This window comes from Dama dama, chromosome 5, assembly GCF_033118175.1.
Source record: "Dama dama isolate Ldn47 chromosome 5, ASM3311817v1, whole genome shotgun sequence".
In the NCBI taxonomy this organism is placed as follows: Eukaryota; Metazoa; Chordata; class Mammalia; order Artiodactyla; family Cervidae; genus Dama; species Dama dama.
Genome location: NC_083685.1, coordinates 103,278,351 through 103,296,122, shown reverse-complemented (window position 1 = coordinate 103,296,122; position 17,772 = coordinate 103,278,351). Strand labels below are relative to the sequence as shown.

At 45.3% G+C, this 17,772-nt stretch overlaps 1 protein-coding gene across 8 annotated transcripts in view; it reads left to right on the top strand.

The window, feature by feature from the left end:
- Positions 1 to 17,772, top strand: part of SPECC1 (sperm antigen with calponin homology and coiled-coil domains 1) — a 198,288-nt gene that overhangs the window by 164,531 nt on the left and 15,985 nt on the right. The gene's annotated exons all lie outside the window — the stretch shown is intronic.

Below are 17,772 nucleotides of genomic sequence, written 5' to 3'. Positions count from 1 at the left end.
GAGGGACCTTGACCTGAAACAATGATGAGTGCGTGGTCCTGGGGCAACCCTCCAATCCGCTGGGAAGCGTGATGAGGCAGAGCCACCCTGCCCTCCGCAGACGGCACCTTGGCTGTGCTCCCAGGCCCTACGGTGCCCTGGACTGTGTGGTCCACACTGGCGAGTCAATCTGGGTCATACACCAACACCACAAGTCCACCTGTGAGTGGATTCCCTCCCAGGGCCTTCAGGGCAGAGCCTGGCCAGACTGACACCTGGACGTCTGACATGAACAACTGGGTGGGGCTCCCCGGACTTCTGACCCACCAGACACTGGCCAACAATTAGTGGGTGTCCTGCACACTGCCGGATTTACAGCAACAGAATTCTAGTCAGGTGAAGCTACTGGGGTCTGGAGGTAACAGAGAGAGCCCCCACTTCTCCCTTAGGTCAGATTGTTTGCTTTTCCTGTGATCAACCAGGGACAGGCTTTTCTTCTTTGGGTAATTAGTATACCACTCATTGTTTCTGTTCCTGCATTTCTGTCTACAGCACACTGCTTCCCTGAGGCTCAGGTGTAACTTTCCCATTCGAGGTTTCTCAGTGCTGCCAGGGCCCCTGCCTGTTGGGGTCCCGACTCCTTAGGTCTGGTCAGGGTCAGGCACAGCACTTTATAAATGCTTCTGATGATGAATGTGTAGTTGGCACTGAGCACCCAGGTGGGGTGGGAGAATTCTAAGACACCCTGTGATCTCTGCTCCCTGGCGTTTCTCCCACAATCATGCTGTGTTCATGGCAAAAGGCATTCGACAGCATAGTTAAAGTTGCTGATGAATTGACCCTAGAATAGGAAGGGAGATTACCTGTGTGGGCCTAACCCCATCACATAATGGCTGTTGCTGGGTTGGAGATGTGAGGGGAACCTGGGGAAAGGAGCTGAGAATAGCCTCCAGTTGCTGACGGCCAACAAGGAAATGGAGAACTTGGTCTTACAGACCTATGTAGAAACCTGTCTCCAACCTGGACAGACCTGCAGGCAGATTCATCCCAGAGCTGCCAGGTGACGCTCAGCTGACAGTGGATTTCAGCCTTTGGGGAACCCTGAGCTGAGAACCAGCTACACTGGCCGACCGCTGACCTTCAGGAACCATGAGGTCACAGGTCACTGGGCCCCAGAATTTGTTACACAGCAAAAGAAAACTAATACAATGACTTAGAAGGCAGTAAAAATGCCTGACCATTCCTAGCCAGGCTATTTTCAAATTATGTTTCCCGTAAGGGTGAACTTGGGTATCATTTTACATATTTCCTTCTACATCAATACTGCTCTAATGTTTTGACACTTGAAGTCTGAGGCCTTTAAAACTTTAAAACTCAGCCTGTTAAAACTTGCTGCATCCTGCCTATGTCCTTGACCAGGTAAATCACCGGTGTCGGCCTCCCAGTCAAGGTGCCACCCATGGAATATACCCTTCAACACAGAAACTGTGTTTCTTAGTATTTATTTTAAGGAAATAGTCATGGATGCCTATGAAGATACCATTTCAAGCAAATTTATCATGTTTTATTCATTTAAAATTATTTTTAAAGAACTGGATGTGATACAAATATCTAATAATAGGGTAATCAAATAAATTTCAGTATGTGTGTACAGTGTAATATAATATAACCCTTAAAAGTCATACTTTGAACAAATATTTTTAAAAGCAGTGGGGAAAAATGTACCCAATGCATTAAGTCAAAAATCAAATTTAAAAAAAAAATCAAATTTTAAAACACTGTCTAGTGTGATTCCAATTCTGTAAAAAGAAGTTTATACAAATGTTAACAGTGGTTATTTCTGGGAGCATACTTAAAATTTATTCATCCTTTCTTATAATATTTTCATTTTCTGCTATGAACATGTAAATTTTTAAAAGAAAAAGTTATTTTTAAAATTACATCTTTTTAAAGAAAGAAAGGCTTCCCAGGTGGCTCAGTGGTAAAGAACCTGCCTGCCAATGTAGGAGACCCAGGAGAAGTGTGTTTGATCCCTGGGTCAGGTAGATCCCCTGGAGAAGGAAATGGCAACCCGCTCCAGTGTTCTTGCCTGGAAAAATCCCATGGACAGAGGAGCCTAGCAGGCCACAGGCCATGGAGTCGCAAAGAGTTGGACACAACGGAGCACGCACGCATCAAAGGAAAGAAGCCAGATGCAAAAATCTACTTATTATATGTATGAAATGTCCAGAGTAGGGAAATTCATTGAGTCAGAAAGTAGAGTAGTGGTTCCCAGGGAGTTGGGGGAGGTGTTACTGAATCGAACTTGGTTCTGCCTGCCTGTGGAGGCAGACAGTCAGCTGACACTGGGTTGTAGTGAAGGAAAGTCCAGTGTTTATTTGCAGGGCACCAAGCAGGGAGAAGGGCTTCCCTCATATCTCAGTTGGTAAACAACGCGCCTGCAACACAGGAGACCCAGGTTCAATTCCTGGGTCGGGAAGATCCACTGGAGAAGGGATAAGCTACCCACTGCAGCATTCTTAGGCTTCCCTTGTGGCTTAGCTGGTAAAGAATCCTCCTGCAATTAGGGAGACCTGGGTTCCATGCTTGAGTTGAAAAGATCCCCTGGAGAAGGGAAAGGCTACCCACTCCAGTGCTGTGGCCTGGAGAATTCCATGGACTCTGTAGTCCATGGGGCTGCAAAGAGTCGGACATGGCTGAGAAACTTTCACTTTCAAGCAGGGAGAACAGGCATTTCATGCTCAAAAGGCCCAAACTCTTCCCCATGACTTTCAGGGAAAAATTTTTAAAGACAAGGAGAGGGGAAGGGTTAGGGGTGTGTATCAGCTCCTGCACATCCTTCCTGTGGGTAGGAGATGAGGTAACAGGTGATGTTTCAGGAATCTTAATCATCCGCCTTCTGGTTCCAACCAGTCTAGGGTCTAGTGCTCGGGTTTAGCATGTCGTCACCGTCCTCCACCTGGGCCAGGGTCTTATTTCTGCAGAACAACTCAAAGATATACGTCAGAGTGTTCTGTATGCCCCTTGGGAGGAACTTGCACTCCGTTTTATTGTTGAACTATTGTTTCTTGACCCCTTGTCTTTTCTTTCTGCATTCTCTCACTTCCCTAATAAATAACTGCTCGAATCTGCTCTTTGGAACTCAGGAAAAACCTGGGAGACTAAAGCCATTTTTTTTACAAATAAGCAGGGGACAAACGAAGGACTTCTGTGCCCAGGAAGTCTCCATGGGGTCCTGCTCGGTTTCAGTCCCCCCTCTTCTTCAGTAAATTTCTCCATCCTGAGGGAAACCGGGCAGGACAGGGAAGGGAATAGAGTTTTAGAGAGAGGGGTTAATGATAAACTCCGCAGGGGAGCTTGATCTTAGGGGGAATCCAGTTTCAGAGGGAGTGATTGGGCACAGAGTTTCTTTCGCAGGTGATGAAAATGTTCTGGAATTAGGCAGTGGTTATACAACTATGTAAGTGAATGAATAAGCTTCCGAATCACATTTTATAAGGGCAAACTTTATGGTGTGTAAGTTATATCCCAATAAAGCTCTCATTTGTTTTTAGAAAAGGCAGTTAGGAGAGCTTCCATAGAGAGATCCAGGAGATGGCGGATGAAGGGTTGGTGAGGGTGGTAGAAAATAGTACCTAAATGATAAATCTTATCAAACTTAAACTTTAAACTTTAATAAACTAACTTTAATAAATAACTTTAATAAACTTTTATAACTTTAGTAACTTTAATACACCACATATTACTGTGTATGCTAAAAAATGGAGAGATGCAAGGTATTGGTCTTCTAGTTTTATTTAGGAGGTGGGATTCAAGGTGTTCACTTCATTATGATGATTCATAACTCAAATGTGTCTTTTGTATTGCTCGTTGTGTTGTAACATATAATTTGGGGGTGAAGTCTGAGGAAGAATGCCATAAAAATGTTTTATAGTCAATGATTAAACCAGATCCTTTCTGAGAAAAACACAAAGTGGAAGAACAGAGCACCTAAGAAATGACAGTACAGAGAATGAATGGGCTGGAAGGGCCTTTAGGGTTGGGTTCTGTTCTTATCTCTTAGTGCCGTTTCAGACCTCTGTGACGGTTAACAATTTGATTTTTAAAAAAAAAAAACAAAAAACCTGCATCTTTTAAAAACCAACATAAACTTGAAAGATTGATAAAAACATTTCTCAGAAAAATGGCTGCTTCTCCCTAACCCTGAATTGCACATACTATAACTCAGATTTTGCTCATTTTGGCCTGTCCTGTCTTGTTTTTTCACATTTTATCTAATCAAAGCCCTTGCCATTTGGAATGGTGATAGTGTAGTAGGTCTGATCCTGTTACACTGAATAACATGTAAGTCTTGATCATGTAAGTCTAGATCAGTGTTCAGCCAACCCAGGGGCCAACTCAGGCCCACCATGGGGTTTTGTGGCTAAAGATTTACAGGCACAGGGTCACACCTGTTCATTTATATGTGCTGCTTCTGTGCTGTAACTGCCGAAAAAAGCCCTTCCACAAGAAAGGTCGGCTGACCCCTCCCTTAGATAAAGGTGTACATTTAGATACTTAGATAAAGAGTATCCCCCATTATTCAAATCATACTTGGCTCTTGCATTTCAGATAGCAAGAAGCCCGTGTCCAGATGGCAAGAGGCTTACTTGAAGATGTGTCTGAATCTGTGAATTTTCTGGTTTTGTACTGCAGGAATTGAGACAGCAAGGAGACAGCTGTGCTGTCACAAAGGCACAGACATCTTTGAACCTGGAGTTTTATTGTTTTTTTAATTGGAAAGTGGAAGTGAAAGTGTTAAGTTGCTCAGTTATGTCTGACTCTGCAACCCCATGGACTGTAGCCTGCCAGGCTTCTCTGTCCATGGGATTTTCCAGGCAAGAATACTGGAGTTGCCATTTCCTTCTCCAAGGGATCTTCCTGAACTGGGGATTGAACCCATGTCTCCCACATTGCAGGCAGATTCTTCACTGTCCAAGCCATCAGGAAAACCCATTTTTAATTGGAGGATAATTGCTTTATAATATTGTGCTGGTTTTCTGCCATTTATCAACATGAATCAACCATAGGTATACATATATCCCCTCTGTTTTGAACCTCTCTCCTTCCTCCCCTGCAATCCCACCCCTCTAGGTTGTCACAGAGCACTGGGTTGAGCTCCCTGCATCATATAGCAAATTCCCACCAGCTATCTGTTTTACATATGATAATGTATATGTTTCAGTGCTATTCTCTCAATTTGTCCCACCATCCCCTTCCCCTGTGGTGTCCACAAGTCCGTTCTCTACATCTGCATCTCTATTCCTTCCCTGTAAATAGGTTCAAATTTTCCAGATTCTATATATATGCGTTAATATACAATATTTGTTTTTCTCTTTCTGACTTACTCTATTCTGTGTAACAGGCTCTAGGTTCAGTCCACCTCACTAGAACAGATTCAGATTACTTAACCTCTTAGCCAGCAACTACGTATTCTTCTATGTTAAAGAAAAAAGCAGTCTTCCTGTTGTCCTAAACAAACCTTAATTTGTCTTTGGAAAGAACACCCACGTTGCTGGCAAAGTGTTTTTCTGTCTCTGGTTCCCAGACAAGCACCAGCGCATGCCTGACCAATAGCGAGCAGTCTGCGATCCATCAGGCCATTTGGAGCTCTGCTGGTTGTTTTCTTTTTTGAGACAGGTCTCTTGAGAACTACAGGCACGATTCAGAGAATGTATGATGCTTTGGCTTATTTATGTCATTAAAGTGGCTCCTTTCCTGACTTCATTATAAAGATCGATTCCAGTAGAAAACCAGTGCTGTTATTGGTCTGTGCTCTGTGGAGGCCCCCTTTCACCTGCTATCTCACTTCTGCTGCTGTTTATGAAACACTGTGGTTTGTGAAGACACTTTTTTACGTTTTCAAAAATCTAACTACATTTGGTTTACAATAGTGTGTTAGTTTTAGGTGTAGAGCTTCAGATTCCTTGCCGTGACAGGTCGTACAAGATATTAAATATAGTTGCATTGCTATACAGTAAATCTTCATTGTTTATATATAGTGGTGTGTATCTATTAATCCCAAACTCCTAATTTATCACCCCCACTTTCCCCTTCAGTAATCCTAAATTTGTTTTGTCTATGAGTCTCTTTCTGTTTTGTAAATAAGATCATTTGTATAATTTTTTTTAGGTCCCACATATATATGATGCATATTTGTTTTTCTCTCTCTGACTCACTTCACTTAGTATGATCATCTCTAGGCTCATCCATGTTGCTACAAGTGGCATTATCTCATTATTTTTTATGGCTGAGTAGTATTCCATTGTGGGATTTCCCTGGTGGCTCAGCAGTAAAAATAAATCTGCCTGCAATGCAGGAGACGTGGGTTCGATCTCTGAGTCAGGAAGATCCCCTGGAGGAGGGTATGGAAACCCACTCCAGTGTTCTTGCCTGGAGAATCCCAGGACAGAGGAGCCTGGCAGGCTGCAGTCCATGGGGACACAAAGACTTGGATACGACTAAAGTGACTGAGCATACACTCACAGTATTCCATTGTGTGTTTGTGGATACACACACACAATGAAGTACCATATATAGATAGATAGATGTAATATATATATATATATATTTATATATAAATAAGTAAAATATATAAATTTATATATATTTATATGTGTATGTAATATAGAGATATTTTGGTTGCTTCCTTGTCTTGGCAGTTGTAAATAATACTGCTATGAATGTTGGGGTGCATGTGTCTTTTTGAATTAGAGGTTTCATCTTTTCCGGGTGTGTGCCCAGGAGTAGGATTGCTGGATCACATGGTAAATCTATTTTTAGTTTTTTAAGGAGCCTCTGTACTGTTTTCCATAGTGACTGCTCCACTTTTCATTCCCACCAGCTATGTAGAAGAGTTCCCTTTTCTCCACACCCTCTCTAGCATTTGTTGTTTGTAGACTTCTGATAATGGCTATTCTGACCAGTGTGAGATGGAACCCCATTGTGGATTTTACTTGCATCACTCTAATAATTTAGCATATTTTCATGTTGACCATCTGCATGTCTCTGTGTCTCTTTCAGTTTCTATATGGTCATCACTAATTCAATCCCAACCCTCATGGAGATCCCCTTAGGTCTTACATGCGAGGGGGTTCCCACCCATTTCCCGCTGAGGGGTCTCCCCTGAGTCCTCGGCCGCCTCCGTTCTGGCTTGTCCTCGCTCCTGTGTCAGACTGCTTCACTGTTACATTTCTATCTTTCCTTTTCTTTTTTTGACCTTCAGGTTCCCATATTCTTTTTTTTTTTTTTATCTTGTTTTGGTTCCTCCAATGTCTTCTGAGTAGGAGTTCGTGGAAGGTAAAATTTCATCACCTTGCCTCTGCACATTACTCTGACACTTGGTGATTTCATTGGGTATAAAATTTTAGGTCTGGGCATAAGTGGGAATTCAGCATCTGGAATTCCCAGCCTCTTCTGCTGGTCTGGTTCTCTCTGCCACTAACAGCTGCCGTGCAGAAAGATGGAAAGGTGATGGGGAGGCACTTACTGTATGTGGGGCCGTGGGAATGTCCACTGTCTTGTTATTGGTCACAATGTTGGCATCTCAACATTTTTCATTGTTTGGTGGTATTAGTTGATTTTCTAGAGTTTTGAGGCAGACCATTGCAAGAAAATGATGTGTTTCCTTTCTTTTTAATATTCATACCTCTTGTACTTTTTTGGTTTTATTTACTTGTAGGAGTTCAGGAAATGTTGACTAGTAGTGTTTTCCCTGCAAAATGAGTAGTATCTCGCCTTTAAATATGACTTTTGTGTTATTTCCTGATAAACACCATCCATTAAAGGAAGCCTAGTCTCAAGGTTATTACTGAGAGATATTTTCTTCCTTTAATCCAGAAAGAGATAAGAATTGTTTCAAATTCCTTTTTGGCATTTGTTGAGCAATAAATACATCAGATGTTTTTCTCTTTTGACCCATTTATGTAATTCACATAAATATATTATGTAACAGGTGTCCTTGTGGGGAAACATTCCTATATTCCTGGGGGTAAAATTCCAGTGTGGCCAGGGTGTCTGGTATTTATTCATATGGTATATTCCTGGGGGAAGTTTCTGCCTGATGATGGCTGTTCTCTAATATGAAGCATATTGTTTTCTGTCCTCTATTCATAATAAAAGACATTTGTCTTATTGCTTAGTTTAGGTGTAGATGAAGTTTTGTGTTAATAAGACCTGGTTTAAAATGTTAACAGGCACTTACATGTGCATGTCACAAATGCAGTAGACCGGCTCAGCATCCCCAGAGGCCACAGGCTGAGGGACCCACATTCTGCCCGTTCCAACCTTCTGCATTCCTACAAGATGCAGGAGAAAGAGAGGGGACAAAAGGAGGTGGTCTTTGGGAGATAGCGTTCAAGGACGCTTAGAACCTCTCCCTGTGAGTTAGCAGAGTCTTATGGCTTTACAGGATCATTGGAACGTAAGGCCTGTGTTCATACATCACCAGGGCGTACTCTTCTCCATGTGTGTAGAAATGTCAGGTGTCCTACCAGCTTCAGGAAGCAAGAGCAGGATTTTCAAAATGGTGCAACAATGTTTCTTCCTTTCTTCTCCCATCCTCCTCCTGGGTGGGGAAAGGAGGTGCTTCTCAGGATATTCCAGCAGCCTGTGTGGCCACAGAGCACCACCAGACACCAAAAGTCGTGAGCCTGCCTTCCGTGAGAGCTGAGGCCCGGAGGCCTGGGTGTTGCTGCTCTTCCCCCTCTGTCCCCCAGGGCTGCTCCTAGGTCTGTTTAGACAGTAACAGTCCCCAGCGACTCTGTGCTGAGTATTTTTTCCGTTCTTTTATTCATGAAATGTTCATCTGGGAAAGAAACACTCTAGCCACAGGAAGCTTATGATTTCAGAGACTGAAGTCAGTCTTCTTGGGGGTGGGAGGTTAAGATGCAGTTCAAGATTGTTTGTCGAGCATAAATTAAACTTGGTCTTAGAATGAAATTCCTTAGAACAAGTTGTTTAGTTATTATGTTTTGTTTTGTTTTGTTTTTTGGTAAGCATATCCAAAAATACACAAGTTCCATTTCCCTTTTAAAAACAATGGTTTTCTTTTTCCCCTTACTAAAAATATTCTGTTTAGAGTACTAGAGCATCATAGGATGGACAGAATCACATTGTTCCCTTAAACCTTGTGGATTCTTTTACGGATGTGTAGAGAAGTCACTCATGTTATGGGGTGGGGCTGGGAGGGAATGAGATAGAGAAGGTCTTAGAGGGCAGATTGGTAGAATCCATCGTGGTTTATTCCATGTGTGTGCAGAGTGATAGCAGAAGACTGGAAACAGCATCTGTTGTGTTCATCCACATTGTAGGAAAGAACAGAACTGAGAGTGAGCTGGTGTATAGTGAGTATCACACGTGTGGTGCACATTGTTCTGCGTGCTTGTGTGTCTCGACTGCAGTCCCATGAGATATCTCTTCCAAATCCTTTTTAAGGATTTGGAAACCAAGGTTCAGGGAAGTGCCTAATTGCTTACAATCATGCCACTAGTAAGTGACAGGCTTCTGGCTTCAGAATGCACTGTCTTAGTTTCTATGCTGTAACTGTTTTCTCCCTATGTGGTGTAAGGACCTATCTCTGGATCCTGGTGAGTGGGGAAAAAATCAGGATTCAGAACTGTCCACAGCATGCTATATTGCATAAAAAGAGGGGGAATAAACCTGCACATTTGTGTGGTGCAGGGCAGTGCTGTCCAGGAAAACTCTGAGTTGGTGGGAATGTTCTAGATCTATGCAGCGAGCACCTTACCCACTCACCAGTCATGGTTCCTGAGCAGTTAAAAGGTGGCTAATGTGGCTGAGAACCTGAATCTTAAACTTTATTTAATTTTAAATAATTTAAGTAGCTACCTACAGCTACTGCCTATCGTGTTGGATGATGTAGGACAGAACAGACATGGGAGCTGGTGAGAGATCATTTCATCTTGTGGTTTTCAATCTCTAGAAAGAGCTTCTGCATAAACTTTTGTTGGAAGAGCAGGTTCCATAGCCAGTCATTTCAAAACCATGACTATAGGAACTTCCCTTGTGGTTCAGTGGTGAAGAATCCGCAGGCCATGCAGGCGACTTGGGTTCAATCCCTGATCCAGGAAGATCCCACATGCCACAGAGCAGCTAGGACCAGGCATCCCAACCAATTGAGCTTGTGCCCTAGGGCCTGTCCTCCATAACAAGAGAAGCCCCTACCATGAGAAGCCCATGCACCAAAACTAGAGAGCAGCCCCTGCTCACCGTAACTAGAGAAAGCCTGTGCACAGCAATGAAGACGCAGCACAGCCAGAAGTAAATTACTAAATAAACAAAACAAATCTAATCTAATCTAATCTAATCTAAGCTAGTTATTTGGAAGGTGGGGAAACTGAAAGACAGAGAAGTTGAGTCATTTGCTTCCAGTCCATCCCAGTCACACAGCTGGTATAGTGACAGAGAAAGATCTGGGCCTCAGAGCTGCTCCCAACTTGGGCTCGTTTTTCCTCCTTGGAGTCATTTATGTTTTGCTTTGCCAAGGTCCCTGTTCAGTCTGATTTTCAGTCACAAAAGAAAACAAGAGCCAGACTTTTGTCTCCAGTGTTCCCGGAACCACAGGGGGATCCTATCCATGACTTGCTGGTTCTCTGCAGCCCAGCCACCAGGGGCCACCCTCATGTGACCCCAGATCACGGCATGTCTGCCTTGCTTGCTGTACTGAACGTGGTGAACCTTTTGAGCTGGGGACCACGCTTCGTGGTTGTGTGTCCCATGGCACCCAACACACAGAGGGGCTCAGTGAGCATTTGCTGTCATTAGACTTCAAACTGTGGGCTGAGCTCCCCTTCCAGTCTGGAAACTTGACCCATGAGTGCAGATGGTTCATGATGGGAACACATGCATAGTGAAGCATACAACTTGTTGAAATGACAAAGTTTGCCTCCAAACCCAGAATCAGGCTCCAGAGCCTGGTCTCTGAAACACTGTACTATTCTGCTTCTCTTTGTTGAGGGTTGGAAGGACACATAAGATTTTGAGCAGTATCCTAGGCACCAAGAAACCATTTCTGTAACTTTTCCTTGGTGGATACAGATAAGCTGTCTGTCAGCCAGAGGCCCATGCCTCTGGTTTAGGGGTACAGACAGATGACAGAGCCTGGAAATGGGGCATTTGGACCATTCTAGGATGAATGGAGCCAGCAGAGCTACAAGTAACCGTCTCCTTTAGAAAGAGTAGGTCAAGATGAGTGAAATTAATGAAAATGAGGTGATCAACTCAGCAGAGAGTCACTAGAGGACTGGAAAGGAGGAAGATTCCTGAAAAGTGCTTTTACAGAGACCCTGAGCATGGTCTTGGTGTGGGGATGGGACATGGCAGGGAGTTGTTTCAGAGCCAAGCTGAGGGGTAGAGGGAAGACCTGGCAGGAACTAGCAGCAGAAGAACTAGTGCCCTGTGATGAGCTTGGGGTGTGGCGAGAGGGGCCACTGGCTTGGGGAGTGGAATGGGGCCACCCATCGTGATGCCACCATCAGAGAACCTCAGGGAAGTCATGGGTGGGGACACTCCAGCACTTGTTCAGTGAGAAAAGAGGAAGCAAGAAAGATAGGCTCAAACCATGCTTCTGATGTGTCAGTATCCTTTCAGCACTGTCTCCAGGGAGAAGTGGTGCATATCTGCCTACACATCCCTGGAGACACAGCAGCCCTCTTGTCATCAGAAAGCCCTCATCCTCAGATGGTCCTGTTCTCTTTCCCCTGTAACTTACCCTTGGTTCTTGCCATGTAAGTCAAAGAGCATTCTTCCTAGACCTGCTGCTCTGAGCTACTCTGTCCCAGGTCTTAAGCCTTTTAGTTCCTTATGAATCTATCTGCTTGTTATTCTATGTGTCTCCTGGATTTCAACTAAGTCAGTGATGACATAGAGAAGTCCAGGGCCAACTTTCTAGGTTGATGTTTATCTAGTAATTGGTGAAAAGTACAATTATCTAGAACTTACTGAGTAGCAGACATACTGAAAACCAGAATGGCTGTGTTTTCCCACAAGCTTCCTAGGAATGTATTCAGGTCAGAAAACTGAGTTACAGATTTTTTTAATGGAGGTTTTCAAAAGGAAAGTTTACTTAGCTTAATTGGTAGGCAACTGGGGTATCGCCAGTTCCCCATTCTGAACAGTAATATTGCAGTAAACATTCTTGTAGCTGTGTCTTTGAGCAGATAGATGCGTTTCTATTTCCTCTAGAAAAGTTGCCTAGAAGTGAAATGACTCGATTAAATCATATTTGCATTTAGCAAAGTGCTTCCAGTTGCCTTCCTGAAAGTCTGTACCAGTTTGTATTCCTATCAGCCCGTGTGGGCTTCCGTGGTGGCTCAGACAGTGAAGAATCCACCTGCAATGCTGGAGATCCTGGTTTGATTCCTGGGTTAGGAAGATCCTCGGAGAAGGGATGGGCTACTCACTCCAGTATTCATGGGCTTCTCTGGTGGCTCAGACAGTAAAGAATCCGCCTGCAATGTGGGAGACCTGGGTTTGATCCCTGGGTCGGGAAGATCCCCTAGAGGAGGGTATGGCAACCCACTCCAGTATTCTGGCCTGGAGAATCCCATGAACAGAGGAGCCTGGCGGGCTACAGTCCATGGGGTCTCAAAGAGTCAGACTCGACTGAGTGACTAAGCACACACATCAGTCCATCAGCCCATATAAGATTATACCCACTTCCCCACATCTTTGTTGACTCTGAATTAACCATCTATTTCACTTTTGCCAATTTGATGAGTAAAGTTTCTATTTTCTGGTGAGACTGAAGCCCTCTTCATGTGTTTCTGACTGGTTGTATCTCCAGGTATTAGTCACTTACTGTGTGTACACAAGTATCTTTTTTTTTAAATGTGTGTCACACAGAAACACAGTTCTTTTATGCTAGTTGCGTTTTGTGCCTTGGATGGGTCTGTTTCCCCAGGATGATAAAACTGTTCATCTGTATCCTCATGTTTGATGTTGGCTTATAAATTTAGCCATCTGATCAGATACACTTATCTCCAGGCAGCTAATCCTCGAGAGAAGGGACATTCATGAGGTGATCCCATGATCACAGCTTTCTGCTGGGGAACAGTTTCTGTCATGATGTAGAGCTGGTGTTGGGTGGGGAGGGGTCACAGCCGCCCTTCCAAGATGAGGACACATTGATCGGAGTGGGCACCCGAGACAGCGACCTTCAGTGAGATGGGGCCTCAGAAAGGAAGGGTGTACAGAGAGCGTTCCCTGTGGTCCACGGGCGCGTCTGCGTGGGTCCATGGCCAAGGACTGCACATGTGCAGGGCCAGGCCACTTGAGGGTCACCGGCTAGCCTGGGATTGGACCGGCTCCTGGAATGGGAGGCGTGGGTAGGTGCAGACGTGCGTCCAGGCAGGGAGCGAGGCTGGTCACATTCAGAGAGGGAGTGCAGGCTGCCTTTGTGGCGATTTCCCCTCCCCTACCCCTGCATGTGCACATGCTCTTCTGTACTTTTCTCACCAGATCTTCAAAGGAATCTCGTCTCCCCAGGGCTCTTCCTACCCAAGCTGCGCCTTGCTGAGGAATGAGCTACTTTTATCCTCAATGATCTATAAATTGTTACACACACCCCCAAAAAAGAATCTCAGTCTGATTCTCCAGCTGTGACAATAAGACGTCTTTGAAAAAGGCCCAGGAAGCCCCAAGGCGAGGGTGCTAAAGCCACCCTGCGCCCAGGACAGCTGGTAGGCAGGGGACTGACAGCGATTTCTAAACTGTCTGCCATCTTCTTCCCAGAAACTTCCTTTTTTTTTTTTTTAACTTTTTAAAAACCTTGTGCATTTAGTGCACACAGAGTCGACCCATTCGTTGAAATCTATTGGAACAGCCTACAGAGACCCTGAGGGATGATGGAGTTTCAGTGGGAACAGGTCACACAGCCGTGTCCTTGGTGGGTGCCTGCTCTGCAGAGCGGTTCATGTTTTCACCAGATGTCAGCCTTTCCAGGCAACAGAGGGCAAATGAAATGAACCTTCTAGAAGCAAAGGCTGTGGTTGTTGGGTTTTGCTCTGCTCTGTCAGCTGTGTTATTTGCGAGCTGCATTCCCACTCGCCCTCCTGGAACTTGTCTAGAATCTCAGCCGCTCTGATCATGTTCTCAGATGTTCACCAACGCTGTTTTAGCTTCCTCTGTGCCTGTCAGTTTTTGTGTGTCTCAAATGACTTCTGCGGCCCTAGGGACAGAAATCTGTTATCTTACAAAATTTTCTCCTAAGCACTCCTTTTTGGAGATGCTCAGAATGTTACCTTTTTTATATCTAAGCCTTCCTCTCCCTGGAACTTTCTCTCACTTGGGAGTGTCTCTGAACTATTTATAGCCCAGAGAAAGTTGAGGATAATTTGCAATGAGTAATTACCATTCCCCTTGGGGAAATAGTCAGCAAGTTTCTTTTGGTTGTAGCTCTGCTTTTTCCCCCAGTAAATCTTACGTAAATTCCAAAATGCTGGCATTCTTTCAGATAGCCATGGTTCAGCCCCTTAAGAAGATCAGGAGTCCCTGTTTGTCTTTCCTTTCTCCTTCTTAATCAGTCCTCTTTCCCAACTGCCCCCTCCCTCACCCACCCCTCTTCCTGCTCATCTCCCTCCCCAGCCTCCCTTCATTTCTTTCCTCTTTATTGACATAGTTCTTATTGCATGTACACGTGTACAGCTCAGTGAATTTTCATGAAGCACATACACCCATGTCACCAGCATCCAGCTCTGGACACACAGCCTCCTGACATGCTCCCTTCCGCCTCCTGACTTGCAGTCAAGGCTAACAGTGATCTCAGGCAGTTTTATTCAGGAATAAGTAACAAGGAAAGAGTTGAAGATCCATCTTGTAGAGTGCCTGGTTGGCTGATTCCCACTGCTCTGTACGTTATTCTCTTGATGTGGCCCTAAGATTCAGTGGGATGGTCTCTGTGGAAAGGAAGGCACCGTATTTACACCCCTGGGGTGACATGTTCTTGTCCTTAGTCAGTGCAGCTGTGAGCACCGAGTATCAATGCCCACAGGCTACACAGGCCTCATTTACAGCAAGGCCGAGCTGATGCTGACCATCCCCAGCTGAGGAGAAGGCTTTTCATCTGTCCTGGGGTGGGGCGTGGAGTTAGGACTCCCATTGTTCCTTGGCTCAGCCACCCCGCCCAGGACACTGTCTTCTCTCTGCCCTCATCCAGCAGCCATTCCTGCCCAGGAGTACCTGTTGCCTCCCCCATCTACGAGCCGTCTGCACGGTCCACTCTGCAGGGCCCCTGGGAAGGCTCTTCCACCACTCCCTACTTGGCAAGGCCATCCCCATGCGCCCTCCATGTCCCCTGCGCCCCCTGTGTCCGCTGAACAGAGACCCGAAGAGTACTCGGCTATGGCGATCTGCAGACGGGTCCACAGTTGAACAGGATTCAAATGAGAGACCCCAGAGAGCATCGGTCAGCTCCCCCCTTTGCTGTGATTTTTGTGGAAAACATAGGCCTTACCAAGCTGTGCCACCCTCAGCTCACCTTTCCCTCACCCAGATATACCTTGGGGAGCAGTAAGGAAGCCCTTGGTGGTGACAGCCACAGGGCGACCATTGGAACCCAGTGCCTCTGCCCGCTAACTCCCACCTCTGACCTGAGGGACCAAGATGCGCACACATGCTTAGTTGTCCTGTCAGTGGTGCTGAGGGGGATTGTTGAGACTCTCATTGTTCACATAGGACCAAGGACAGTTTCAGGTGGCATTCAGGGAACTAGAGCTATGTTGTTTCCCCCAGAGAAATGAAGGGTAAGATTTTATTTGAGCACGTCATGTTCTTGGAATGAATGTAATCTTAACACGTCATAACCAGATGCCCTCCATCTCTGCCAGAGACAGAACAATTCAGAGTCTGAGACCTGGAAACTTCTCTGGTTGTCCAGTGGTTACGAACCCACCTGCCAGTGCAGGGGACACAGGTTCAATTCCTGGTTCGGGAAGATCCCACATGCTGCAGAGCAACTAAGCTCTCGAGGGCCTGAGCTAGAGCCCTTTTCTGAGCTCTGCAACAAGAAAACTACCACAAGAAGAAGCTTGTGCACTGCAGCTAGAGAAAGCCCTTGCGCAGCAACGAAGACCCAGCGCAGCCAAAAAAAATAATAATAATAAATTTTCTTAAAAAAAATTAAAAGACAAAAATAAAGTCTGTAACCTGGGAAATAAATGACACGGAAGACAAACCCTTCCTGACCCACATGTTGGTTCTGGTGAGCCAGCTGGATTTACGATTTACATAATTCCTTGTTTTAAAAGCTGCCTCCTTGGTCTGGGGCAGTGTTTAAGTCCTGCTGCTGAAGCATGATACCTCATGAAGTGTGTCTCATGATGCCTGATGGCCTGAGAGTGGCCGTCCATCCAGAAGTAACCTGGCAGCTGATCTGTCCTGAGGGCCTGACTCATTCTGATTGATTGTTCACTCCTGGCTTTGGTGGCACCAGATTTTTATATCCCCACCCTGGCTCAATAAATGAGGACGTTTGCACTTTAGATCAAAAGCTGTTCCTAAGCAGTGTTCAGTGAGCTGAAACAGAGGGCGGCATCTCAGTTTGTTAGGTGGGTGGCATTGTCACCCTTCTGGGTCCGCTTTGGCCTCTCAAATGCCTCTGAAGATAGTGCAGGTGGAGAAAAATGATGTTTTGTGTCATAAATGGTACAAAAGTGAAGTGTAAAAAAATGTTTTCGTGTTTCAGTAAAAGAAAGATCTACCAAGTGTTAAACGCTTTTGGTGTAAAATGAATTTATACAGGAAGGAAGTCAGGGAGGGAGGGAGAAAAGAGAAGGAGGAAGGAAACCCAACAAGAGGACCGGGGCAGTGGCCAGTGGGTGGAGCTGGACCAGCATGGTTTGGTTTCACTTCAGCTTTCTCACCTGTCAAATGGGCATGACGCTGCTTACTTACAGGTGTGGGTGTCCTGGGAATTAAATGAGAAAATTCACAGTGACGGGTACCATGTAGACACTCTGCCAACCATCCTCCCTTCTCACCCATTAAGTCCGGAAACCCTCCCCTCTTGCGATGCGTGGTTTCTCTGCAGCTGCCCACCCTCCCCAGGATCTCCCAGCCCAGCATCTGGTTTGAAAGCTGAAACTGAGTGAACTGGATGGGTCGTGCCCCCCCACCCCAGCTCTTCCTTCTGCTTTTTTTCATGCACAAGCCTCTTCGGAAGGCATAAAATCAAAGTGCCTTCATTTCCAGCACAGCCCCCAAGTCCCATCAGGTAGTTACAGGGTCTTTAGAGAGACTTTTGAGACAAGAGATCCAGATGATCTCCTTCTTGGGGGGCCAGCCTAAGCACAGACAGACCTTCCAGCTGGGCCTCTCAGACTTGTCTGTCCCTCCCAGGGGCTGTCCTTGTGAGTCAGATTGAGATCTTAAGGACACACAGTTTAAGGTGGCTCTCTGAGGGGAAGTCCTTGGGTCTTCCCTAGGAGATGGTGGTGATGGTGATGATGGTGATGGAGACAGTGATGTGATCGTGGTGGTGATGATGATGGTGGTGGTAGTGATGATGATGGTGATGGTGGTGGTGGTGATTCTTCTTTGGTCAAATAAGGCTGGGAGGTATTAGGGTGTACAAAGCTAACAGGTGGTTAATCTGAGAGTACAGTGTCTGAGAACCTTTGACCTACCAGCGGGCCGCCAGAAATTCCCTACTGTTTTTCACTCCAGAGTCTTTTTTTGTGCGTTCCTGTGAATGGATTTGGGCAACACCAGGTCACCTTTCCTGACAGCAAAATTATT